The 12115-nt window shown below is 38.2% G+C and overlaps 1 long non-coding RNA gene across 1 annotated transcript; it reads right to left on the reverse strand.

Annotated features, from left to right (window-relative positions):
• Positions 1 to 1554: 1554 nt before the first annotated feature.
• LOC108666103 lies at positions 1555 to 4709 on the reverse strand. Its single transcript, XR_001930476.2, has 3 exons — positions 4645 to 4709; positions 2027 to 2181; positions 1555 to 1666 (listed from the first exon to the last, which is right to left on the reverse strand). It is a non-coding gene; the product is annotated as an uncharacterized LOC108666103 (long non-coding RNA).
• Between the last annotated feature and the right edge of the window lie 7406 nt (positions 4710 to 12115).

The following is a 12115-nucleotide window of genomic DNA, read 5'->3' on the forward strand; positions in this document are numbered from 1 at the left end:
GCCAAATTGTTAAGTGAATTTGAGAAAACTTTTTTTTCAGGGGGGGGAGAGAGGTGCCCATTAATACCGTGAGGATTTTAAAAAATTGTTTATCAGTTTTCTCAATTTGTACTTGTAGATTTTTTTTCTCGTTGTGTTTGCGCCATTTTAAATAGAAGTGTGTGTCATGATAAAGCTAAGTATCGTAATAAATTTATTGAGTTAAGGTCATTAGGGTTATAGGATTGAAGGAAGAGCAAATCTTGCCATGTGGTGTTGCAGTTCATATAAGTTAATTTCAAAGTCAATTTTCACACCAGATGGATTGAGCTGGTGGGGGGGCATGTTGCCGGAAGGCATTATTGCTTTTTCTCCACTCAACCCATCTGTGTCATTAACCAATTTTCATACTCAATGCATCCTTTTGTTTCATATCGTTTCAGAACAGAGGTAATAATTAAATTCCATCCAAGCCAAGTTTAATTCAGTAACTAAAATGCTGCCAAGACAGTTGAATGCATCAAGTTAATTCTGCAATACTGTTGGGTGAGTGAAGCTCTTCCTGATAATGTATATATATGTATGTCTTCCTTAATGCTGCATTTTCCACATCTTTTTAACCGTTGCATTATTTATCTGCATTAATTGAGCACAACCCTACCATAGTCTAGTTAACTCTGTTTCAAGTGTTCATAGACATAATGGTGATGCGGTCCTTGTTTTACCTATATAACTTCACTTGCATTATTGTGTCAAATCTACTTCCAATGTTGTTTGCTTTGTGTTTATTAATTATGATTTTTGCACCAATAACTCTTGCAATCTAACTTACTGTACTAAATTATCAATCCCTAATTTATTAGATGTTTGTTCATTATTAGGTTATAGCATGATTGCTTCAAATTAATATCTAAATTCAGGCATGATAGATTATAGCCTGCTTAGCATCATATAGTCACTTTATGCACAGTATCTTTCATTTGTAATTTTTATATCTTTCAGCTGTCTGAGGACCTTGTGCGCCATTGCCCGTCCTGTGCTCCCTATTCCATACCTATTGCTAGTTACCTAGCACCAAGTCCCATAGACCTAAAGCACTATTCGCAATACTGTCTTTGTACATTCATTGGCATGTCAGTTGTATTTTAAAATCCCATAATAAAACAGAACTCTTCTGGCAACTCTTTACTTACACCATATTAGACCAATTCAATTTCACTTAAGTGGGTTACGAGTTAATCCCCCCGCGGCATACACGGGAACAAGGACACTAATTCAGAAATTATTGTATGGGAATTTGAAATGCAAAGAATACAAAACAAGTCAGGAAAAATTTTTTACAGATCCGCTACATTAGCTAAAGTGTGTAGCAACTGAAAGATTAACTTTATCACACAGTACCTGCAGGAAAATCCCTAAAGAAAATTTGTTAGGTACTCACTGAGGAGGAACCTTGACACATTTTCTGCATCTAAGCCACAAATCCGTAGCTTAATAATAAATATCTTATTGAAAACTATCTTGACACACAAATAAATAACTATTACTTAAATATAATGTTCATGATCACCTCGAATTTCTTCTTGGCAACTCGCTGCAGAGACTGCTTGATGCGCTGCTGGGCAGCCTGCACTGCAGCGGCATCCACGTCAACAAGGTGCACCTTTTGCCCAGCCTGGGCTGCCACCTGCACAGGTTTTCATTCATTGAAGTATTAGTGCAAACAGCAAGTATCTGTACATAACAGGTCTGCTTGTGCTAAGATTTACTTTATTGTTCACCTTATAATCTCTATATATTCATTGAAGCATCAGTGCAAACAGCAAGTATCTGTACATAACAAATCTGATTATGCTAAGCTTTACCTTACTGTCCACCTTATAATTTCTAATGTTACCATCATTTTATAATACAATGCACCCACAGGATTCATTAGTATGTCAAGTTTCACCAGCAATTTTTTCTAGAATTTCTTTTAACTTATATCAGTTATATTTTCCATCATAGTGTTGATAGGATGTAATAAAAAAGGTAATTGAAAGCCCACCTGGGCAACTCCAGCACCCATGAGTCCGCTCCCTATCACTGTGACTGTGCTAATTTTGGCAGCCGCAGCTGATGACATGGCACGAGCAGAGGCCGCAGAACACAAAGCCATGATGGTGTTGAGGAAGTTTGGCTACCAGGAAATACAACTCATGGCTGTAAGACAAGACAATTAGAAATATATATGAGAAACCACAAACACACTTGAGCAAAACTTTTCAACAAAAATCTTCTCTGAGATTCCATCACCCTAAAAAAGAAGTGGAAATACCGTAAAATGGGGCTACTACTACTTTGACCGGCGGGGTAACTTTGACCACTTTTCGTTTTTTTAATAAAAACCCCCAAAACTCGAAAACTATTTGACATATAAAAATTTTGTCAATGGCCATCAAAGGTCTAATACCAAGGCTATGTTACACAATAGAAAGATTTAAAAAGTTTGCATATCTAATAGGTTAAAAAATTAATAATGTGACCCAATAAAAAAAGCTATTATTTAAAGCCTGTTGGAGTACCCCCTCCAATTTTTTTATTTTTTGATAAAATAACTCCAAGTTTTGATGCATTGTAGTAGAACTCTTCTAGTTACATATGCAAATGACAAATTTTAGGAAAGTGTCATAGTTTGCAAATGGGGGGCACCACCCCCCAATGGAGGAACTTTGACCACAGGATAGCAGCCGTGACGGGGTAACATTGACCGGCTTGGAAATTAAGTTAAAATTACCATAGGTAACTATATAACATATTTTATGCTCGATACACCTATTAATGTTTTTTTCTTTATGTTTCAGACTCTACAGAGTCTTATATATGGTAATTTTAACTTAATTTCCAAGCCGGTCAATGTTACCCCGTCACAACTGCCAATAGGAGGTCACATTTCGCCCATTGGGGGGTGGTGCCCCCAATTTGCAAACTAAGACACTTCCCACAAATTTGTCATTTGCATATGTAACTAGAAGAGTTCTACTACAATGCGCCAAAACCTGGAGCTATCTTACCAAAAAATAAAATTGATTTTACCACCTGGTCAAAGAAACCCCATGAGCTGGGGTAACAAAGACCATCACTTTTTTTTAAATTACATCAAAACTATGAGAGGCAGGAGCCAGCAATTTATGGTTATTGAAGCTAGAGTATAGACCTGTATTTTGCATGTTTCAATTTAAGTTTAATTTATCTAGTAAAAAAATGGCATCATTTTGAAAAAAAAGTGGTCAAAGTTATCCCATTTTATGGTACACACTTACTTTATAAATATCATGCAAATCCCAAGTTTCATGTTTCCAAATTTTGGGTGAATTTTCAAGTGCAGTGCTATATGTTCAAAATTTTGTAATTGCATTTTATTTGAAAATTTGTCATTAGGTATATAAATAAATGCTACATCAATAAATAATTGCAACAAACATTCAACAAAAAATTCCTGTCTTACTTTTTGTTGTCAGAAAATTTGGCAGCAATCTGCAATCGCAATGAACTGTTGAGGTACATACGGTACTCCAAAATCCATTAACAATTTACTTGATGCTACAAACCAAGACTGAAAAACTCAAACTATTTACTAAAATATTATGGCTACTAGTACCTGCTGCACTATAAAAAAGAAAAAACTCAACTTTTACTAAAATTTTCTGGATCCTGATATCTAATTTTAGTTACATTTAAATTTTAAATCTCTATCACAAGCTTTTACAATAATCAGATATGAAAAAATTCCAACTTGGAGATTAGGTAAAATTACTCTTAACTACAGGTAAAAGTAATCATTGCACAGGTGATTTTCTTGAATTTTGAGTAAAAATGGGCTGTTTTTTTCAATATTTATCAATAAAGAAATTGAGAAAAGGCAGCAAGGGCTGCAAGGCCACAGAAATATAGAAAATAGTGGAATTGCCAAGATTCATGGGCATTTTTGTCAGATTTCCAATTGTGTGACTTTGGGTTGCCTTTGGCCTAATTTACTAGTTAGGAGAAAACTCAAGCTAAGGCCTCAGAAAACAAAGGTTATTAATATATGCCAGGCAAATTAGGCTATCATGCATTTTCATTGGGTAATCTAGATTGGAACTTTCAAAATATTAATTATAGACACAATTTCACAAATCACAGGCTCACAGCCACTGAGCCACAGGTGGCCCGTGGCTGGCTGCATGCAAAATGAGAATAGCTATAAACAAATTTCACAAGGCATTTTTCCAAGATGAATCAAATCAATAAAACTCCAATAAAGTTCTTATTGAAGCTTCCAAGGCTCCAATAAAAAGTTAAGAACTTTTTAGAAGTTTTAAATTTTTTATGGAGTAGGCCTACGTTAGGCTAGGTACCTAGCCTACCTAGGTACGTATTTGGTCTAGGTACAATCATTTTCAATCACTTGACACCTGTCAAATCTTAAATAAGTTTAGTTTTATTATCAGTTGACACATTACAGTGGTTACTGGTTTTCTTTTGTATGCTTGTAACGTAAATTTAAAGTTGAATCACTCGTATGACTAGCTACTAGACCTACCTACTTATTGACTAGTATCGAAAATCGAAGAAATGTCCATGTCAAATCGAAGAAATCTCCAATAAATAATAGCCAATCCTACATCATTACTCCTGACTTACATCATTCACAGGCACTACAGCACTTGAAGTTGGTACAGCAACTACAGTCACAGACTCGCATTCAATCTGACGATGTCGAAGTTCAAACTGTCAAACCTGTATCTAGTAATTACTGTCTCATCGGTAACGTGATTGACGTACCGGTAGTCATGCAGAAAGTATAAACGGTGAGACCGGTTGTGAGAAGACAGATAAGCAATTAGATTCACCGAAAGCTTCACAACTACATTGAATCGATATTTGAAGTGAATATTAACGATACCTTGCATGTGTAATTACCGCAATCATACGAGAATTCCAAAACTTACATATCAGATGAAACATATATACATATCGTAATTCCATATTGAGAAATTCATGTCAAAACTCGTTTCCAACAATTTTTCCCTGTAGCTGTTTCTAATTTTATTTTAAATTGCTTTACCATCTCACCATATTCGTGAACGCGTTTTGTTCATCACTGAGCATTTTTTTTAATATAAGAGCTGCATATCCCTCAAACCGTAATTTTTTAGCAAATCCTCTGTTAAACAACAGCAGCAGGTCTCAGTGGTTTTCATATTTCTGATTATTTATGTCAAAGTAATTTAAGAAGTCAAATTAATGCGAAGAAAAATAAATGTTATAAGTTTTCCAATCATGCGAATAGAATAAATTGCCATTAAGCTCATGCACATGGTTTCAAAAAATTGAACGATGAGAGATAGCGATTGAGGCGAGACAAAGAAACATAATCATTGCAATTTATGTTGAACTTACAAATTTCTCTATATCGATAATATAGGTAACTGGAGCTACCTGGAAACAACGACATACTTAAATGTCATAACACTGCACAACGGAACACAGCTGTGGTATGAGCGTTGAGCGCATCATGTCGGCGGTACTCACGGAGTGCTGGAGAGACGCTCGATCGTGTCCTGACCAGTGGGTCTTAATCCCTGTTGAGGGGAGATTCAACCCCCTAAAGTGTTCGCGAGCACTTCATTATAATTTTTTGTTCCTTTATTTAAATTATTATTTCTATTAAAAAAAATACCGAGAAATTAAACATATTGTGACCTGGTTATTACTTTAATATATGAATATTTGACGATGTCGAATTGTCAATCTCGTTACGTCAACCCTGTATCAGGACGTCAACCCTGTATCAGGACGTCAACCCTGTATCAGTACGTCAATCCTGTATCAGTACGTCAACCCTGTATCAGTATGTCAACCCTGCGTCAAGACGTCAACCCTGTATCAGTACGTCAACCCTGTATCAGGACGTCAACCCTGTATCAGTACGTCAACCCTGTATCAGTATGTCAACCCTGCGTCAAGACGTCAACCATGTATCAGTACGTCAACCCTGTATCAGGACGTCAACCCTGTATCAGTACGTCAACCCTGTATCAGTACGTCAACCCTGTATCAGGACGTCAACCCTTTATCAGTGTTGCATGTAATTATTTTCTCATTGTTATCGTGAGCTAAACTCAGCCTATAACATATACAATTAAAATAAATTAGTTGTATTCAAATTTAAAACTTGAAATTAAAAGAAATTTTCATTGTTCATGTGGGGTGAAATGGGCCGTGCATTGGTTAACGTTATTTGGTTTCACAAGTAATAAATGGACTTGTAATGACTATAATCGGGGTAACGGATTTCGGGGTGACGGTAATCGGGGTAACGGGTTGCGGGATGATGGTAATCGGGATGACGGGTTTCGGGATGACAGGAATCGGGATGACGGGTTGCGGGATGACAGGAATCGGGATGACGGGTTGCGGGATGACAGGAATCGGGATGACGGGTTGTGTGATGGTGGTAACCGGGATGACGGGTTGTGGGATGGTGGTAATCGGGATGACGGGTTGTGGGATGATGGTAATCGGGATGACGGGTTGTGGGATGATGGTAATCGGGATGACGGGTTGTGGGATGATGTCAGTTCATTGGAGAGGCTGAACTTCATCAATGGAATCGATGGGTAATAATGGAAGGATTACACACAAATTTTAATTTAATATAAATAAACAGACAAGGATATAGGAGCGAATACTTAACTTAGCAACTAAAATGAGGTGAAGTCTCTGGATGAACGAAGCGAGGTCCTTCGAAGGAGTGCAGACAGCTGACGGTAGAATCACAGACGACTGCGGTAGAATCACAGGCGACTGACGGTAGAATCACAGGCGACTGACGGTAGAATCACAGACGACTGACGGTAGAATCACAGGCGACTGACGGTAGAATCACAGACGACTGACGGATGAAGCACAGGCGACTGGCAAGACCGGGCAGGTGAATAGGTCTACTGACGATAACAAAATACTGTGGTAGTCTCGATAGTCTTGCTGTTAACTCTGGTGTATCAGATAGTCTCCCCAACCGGAACTGGAATGGACACGAGAGAAATTAGCCTGGCCCCTTAAATGTTTCAAAGGTTGTACAGAATATAATGATCGCAGGTATGGCAAATGAAGAATTCCCATCAGGAGCACACATTAAGCTACTAACCTATGGCGCTGGCGGCCAGAGTAAGCGCGGCTAAAGACCGAGTAAATCGTAATGTTTTGAGATTATGACGCTTAATGGAATTATCACCTTTAGATAAACTAGAAATGGCTTGGTCCTTACAGATGACGGGAATCGGGATGACATGAATCGGAATGGCGTGCGTTTGTAAGAGGAAAATTTCACCAAATATTAATCCTGGGCAACACCAGGTTAACCCTCTAGCATTTAGGTCGCAAATTGGTCTATGTTGATCACACGTAAGCTGTTATCCCAGGTACTGCAACATGAGGTATCGAAACCATTTGACTTCTAGTCATGTGCTTACATCACATCAATACCTTATCAGGCGATCTATTAGCTCGCACGAGCTACAAAATATCATTGTTCATTGATAAAATGAATATGAATTTTGATACTTACACATGTAAGAATCGCTTCATGCATATTACTTTTTGAAAATTATTTATATAACTTTCAGATTATAACAACACGTTTGCAGAATTTTTGAACAAAAGGTTCAATTTTTGCAGTTTTTGCAATTGACTTTTCTTTCTAAATGTGAAAAAATTCGAATTCTTAACAAAACTGATGGGAAAATCTTCATTTCTGGAACATATGTTATTTTAATGGGGCAACCAAAGTAAAAATGAAAGTTCGATGAAGTTTGACCCCCACCCACATATCATTAATAATAATAATAGCGGTTTCAGCGATTATTAGGCCGTAAGCCTGTCGCCGATTCTTAACATCGCAGAACATTCACAGCATTTTGCGGTCTCGAACTCGCAACTCACTGCTTCAATTTTTGCTTTGCTTAAACGCCTGGCCTCCTCGCCGATTCGGGTCGCCTGCCGAAGACCACCACTGCCCTGGATTTAATGGACCATCATGATTCCTGCCTTCCGGAACGTAGCCTTCAACACTTCAAGCCATCCGTATGTCGGCCGTGGGTCGAACCAGCCCTCGGTCGAACGGCCACTTGTCGAAGAACGATAAATTTTGGAACAGAACTATGCTATCTGAAACCTAACCTCAGATGCAGTGAACGTAAAAGTACGTAATTTAACGATGCCTGGAAGTCATATTCGATCCGCGGCCTGGTGGTGCACGGCAGGTGGTGGTCAAGGCCGGAAGAGGACAAAGCCGAGTGGTGCACGGCTGATTGGTGTAGGTCCAGAGAGATCCAAGGCTTATTGGTGCACGAAATTGGTGGTGCACGGCTGCGCTCCCGCCGATTCTGACCAGAAACTGGCGCACAGAGCTGGGATCGAACCCGCGCCTCTCTGCGCCTATCTTGGTACTCTGAACTTTTACCGCTGGGCCACTTGTTCTTTCCAAGTAAGCTATTATTAACGAGAATTCAAAGTTGGTATGAAAGTTTCAGCGATCCTTAAGTTTTGGTATCCATGAGAAACCAGAGAAGATTCAAAGCCTGTTTCTATTTGAATTTTCAAAAAAATATACAGCCAGCCTGATCTTGAGCCTGGTGCAGAACCTGTGAATGGAAAAATTGGTTCCGTTTTCTGTAATTTTGTCCCTAAATAGAAAGCTGACTTATATCTGGCGTGCTCCACGAGAGCAAAGACGATCTAAAATGCGGACCGTACGAGAAAATACAAATGCATAAATGTCTTTTATGATGTTATCTATGTTAATATACATAAATGACTTAATTTGCTTCAGGAAATTGTAAATAATGTAATAAATACAATACTGTACTTGACACATACGTGTGCGGGCTCAACGGGGTAGGGAAAAGTTGACTTGCTTTTTCTCCCGTTTATTGACGTAAGCTGAGTGACGTAAGCTGAAAATAAGATTTAATATTAGTTAATAGGTCGAGATAGACAAACATGAAACTTAAACTAAGCAGGAGGTAGACTCACATTGTTTAGACTTTAGATATTGTTTAGTACTGAACGTTATAGAATAGATGAACGTTCTTATTTGACTTCTCGATAACAAAATTACAACTGACATGACAGGAATTGTTTATGTAGGCATGGCCGCGATATTTCATTTGTTACTCACACAACACATTAGCGAACGATAGAGAAATATAAGCCTAATGAGCTATAGCAACATATTAAGGGTAACACTGGGAGGGCTCGTGGAGCAACACATTACTCGCTCGAGCTGTGGACACACACTGACGCTGTGAGGAACGCGGCCACCTCTTGAGGGCTCGCTGCGTTCACGTGGTGGTAATTTCGTTGTTCTTTGCGATATTTTCCACGCACTTGTGGAGTGAACGCAGGGATGAGTGAAGATTTGAAGAAAGAATAGATGAGGATAAGAAAACTTAGTGCGTTTAATCTGACGAGTGACGAACGACGTCACAGTACTCCTCCCAATTATATTTATTAGCATACAATTATGCAACCCGTGGCAAGACAAAAAGCAGTTATTCTATTCGAACATGACGGGATGACCGAGCAAACGTAGTTACATGAGACTTTGGCAATAAGGCTAATTTAAATGTATCTTTAAATTGCGTGGTCTTGACAAGCAGACCTTGTTTGAAGATTAACAGAAAATATGCCGCATTAAGTGGGCTGAACACAACGTGTTACTCAGGCGTGCGCGTAGGCACAGGTTTAACCTGCATGCCCTGCACGGCGCGACCTGCTCGGACCTGCTCGGCCTTTAATTCGTAAACTTGCCGTGTTCACGGAGGCGACGCTTATTGTTGTGTAGCTCAAACCTGGTGCTCAGCCTTATTAAAGAAAACTTTTTGAGCGAAAAGAAGGTCGTACTTCATAGTTCATGGCACCGACTTCTCTGAGCGATAATATATTTAATTCGCTGTTCCTAGGAGCACATGCCAGGTCGCGGCCGTATCACATATACACGAGTTCCCAGTTCACACACCCTGCCACTCATTGCCACACAATTAGCGAAGATAACTCACTAGGAGTCACAAAAAGATGAATCGTTGCTACGTTCTATGTGTTCAACATGGCTAATCTCAGATGAGAGAAGAACTGGCGGTTTCAAGTGGTGAAAAAGTATTCCGCAGATTTCCAATAAAAGTAATTATTGTCAATGAATAACGGTTTTTGTATAAACTATAGATTTTGCTACATTAAATATAATTATTACATTATAAAATTCTAAAGAATTTTCATTCGTAGCTTTTTGTTATACATCATGAGTGCCAGTAAACAATATGATATTGTATGGTAACTAAAGTAAAAAATACGAAAAATGTATCGTGTTAATGAACATATCTTTTACATATTTACGTATAGTCTGTCGTATAAATAGATAGATGATAATTCACCAATGACGAAGTTTGATAATCTGATGGCAATGTATTGAAATTTTTAGTTCATCCTCATGTTGTGTTCAGTAACTACTTTACTTTACTTTATGAGAAAGGACAACAGTAGATGAAAAATTGAAATAAAGAAACTGTATATCCATTTATTCTAGCATATAAATATATCCCATTTCATTGCATACGATTAAATACATGGAGAAGTATAATTAATTTTACTGATAAGTATATTTATGAGATCTTGCGTGGCGAGCTTCAAGTGCCTAAGAAGATTTATAATCAATAATATTCGTAAAATACTTACCGGTCAGAACCAAAATTTCCGTAAAGAAAAATCTTCCTGGAATAACTCAAGCATTTGTGTGGTTTTGCGTGCCGCATAATGTGAGGTGTTTAGAAAACCCCTAAACTTGACTTTTGCTTCTGTAATTATTGAGCTTACTACGAGATACCATATATGGTTCGTACGTATGAGGCAATTTTATTAAAACAACAATTAATGAGAATGAATAATGAATGAATAAAACAATTATTATTAAATAACATAACCCATTTACCGTTTGGTGTTCAAATCAATTATAAAAAATATAACTCAGTACTCACTGCAGTGAGTGACAGAGAGCGCATTTTCTCGTCGACGAAAACGTAGTCACGGAGAGACAGACGTACGGACAGACAGACGGACATGACGAGCACAATAGCACCTTTTTCCATAAATGATAAAATGCATTAACAAAGCATGCCTCAAAAATGTCATAATTTCGGAGCTCATCGCACTATTAGGAGAATGTGTTCTCTATGAATCAATCCTTTAAGAAATTGCAAGCACTTGCTGCTGCGCGTGACCGACGCTGCAGGTCGGGCGCAGTTATGCGTTGCTGTTGAACAGCGCAGCCTCGCGTAGCTGTGATACCGACCGAGCTTGACAAGTGTGAGACTGCTATCGAACAATATTTATGGAATAATATTATATTTCACCACAATAATGATAATATGGATGTGTTCGGTCATATTATATTTGTAACAGACTTGACATGTCTTTTATATTAATGTGCATCCTTTAGAAGTTTGTTCATGCTTTAGAAGCCTGAAATATAAATACTGATATTTACTTGTCTTTTCAGAGGCTAATTAATATAAGGGCATTTTTGAGAGCTACGCGAACCCTACTTATCAAGTGGGAACTTGTCATCCAGCATCAGTTCAAAGTTCAGTAAAACCAGGTGTCTAGTTAGTACCCTAAAAAGTTAATTGTGGAACTCGCATGAGTTTGCAACATGAATAAGCAAATAAAGTCTTGGTGATGTCCGGAGGTTATATTAAACGAAATAATAATGTAGGTTCAACATGAATCCGAGGACAGGGATTCGTTGACTAAGTGAGTGAGTGGATACGTAAAAACACTTTTCTTCACCTTACATACCTTGTTACGGGGGGTGGTTATAAAGAACTACGTACGGGTGGACATAATTATTACAGACACGACAGGTATAGACTAAGACTTGGACCGTCAGGTCGGAGTAGCTCTAACAAGTGTTACATCGCGGCGTAAATACGTGGGGTCTTCAAGCGTATATCCATCCGCAATACCGTGTCTGGTTATAATAAATTCCGTGTCTGGTTATAATAAATTCCGTGTCTGGTTATAATAAATTCCGTGTCTGGTTATAATAAATTCCGTG

The sequence above is a fragment of the Hyalella azteca genome, unplaced genomic scaffold (genome assembly GCF_000764305.2).
Source record: "Hyalella azteca isolate HAZT.00-mixed unplaced genomic scaffold, Hazt_2.0.2 contig14789, whole genome shotgun sequence".
Lineage (NCBI taxonomy): Eukaryota > Metazoa > Arthropoda > Malacostraca > Amphipoda > Hyalellidae > Hyalella > Hyalella azteca.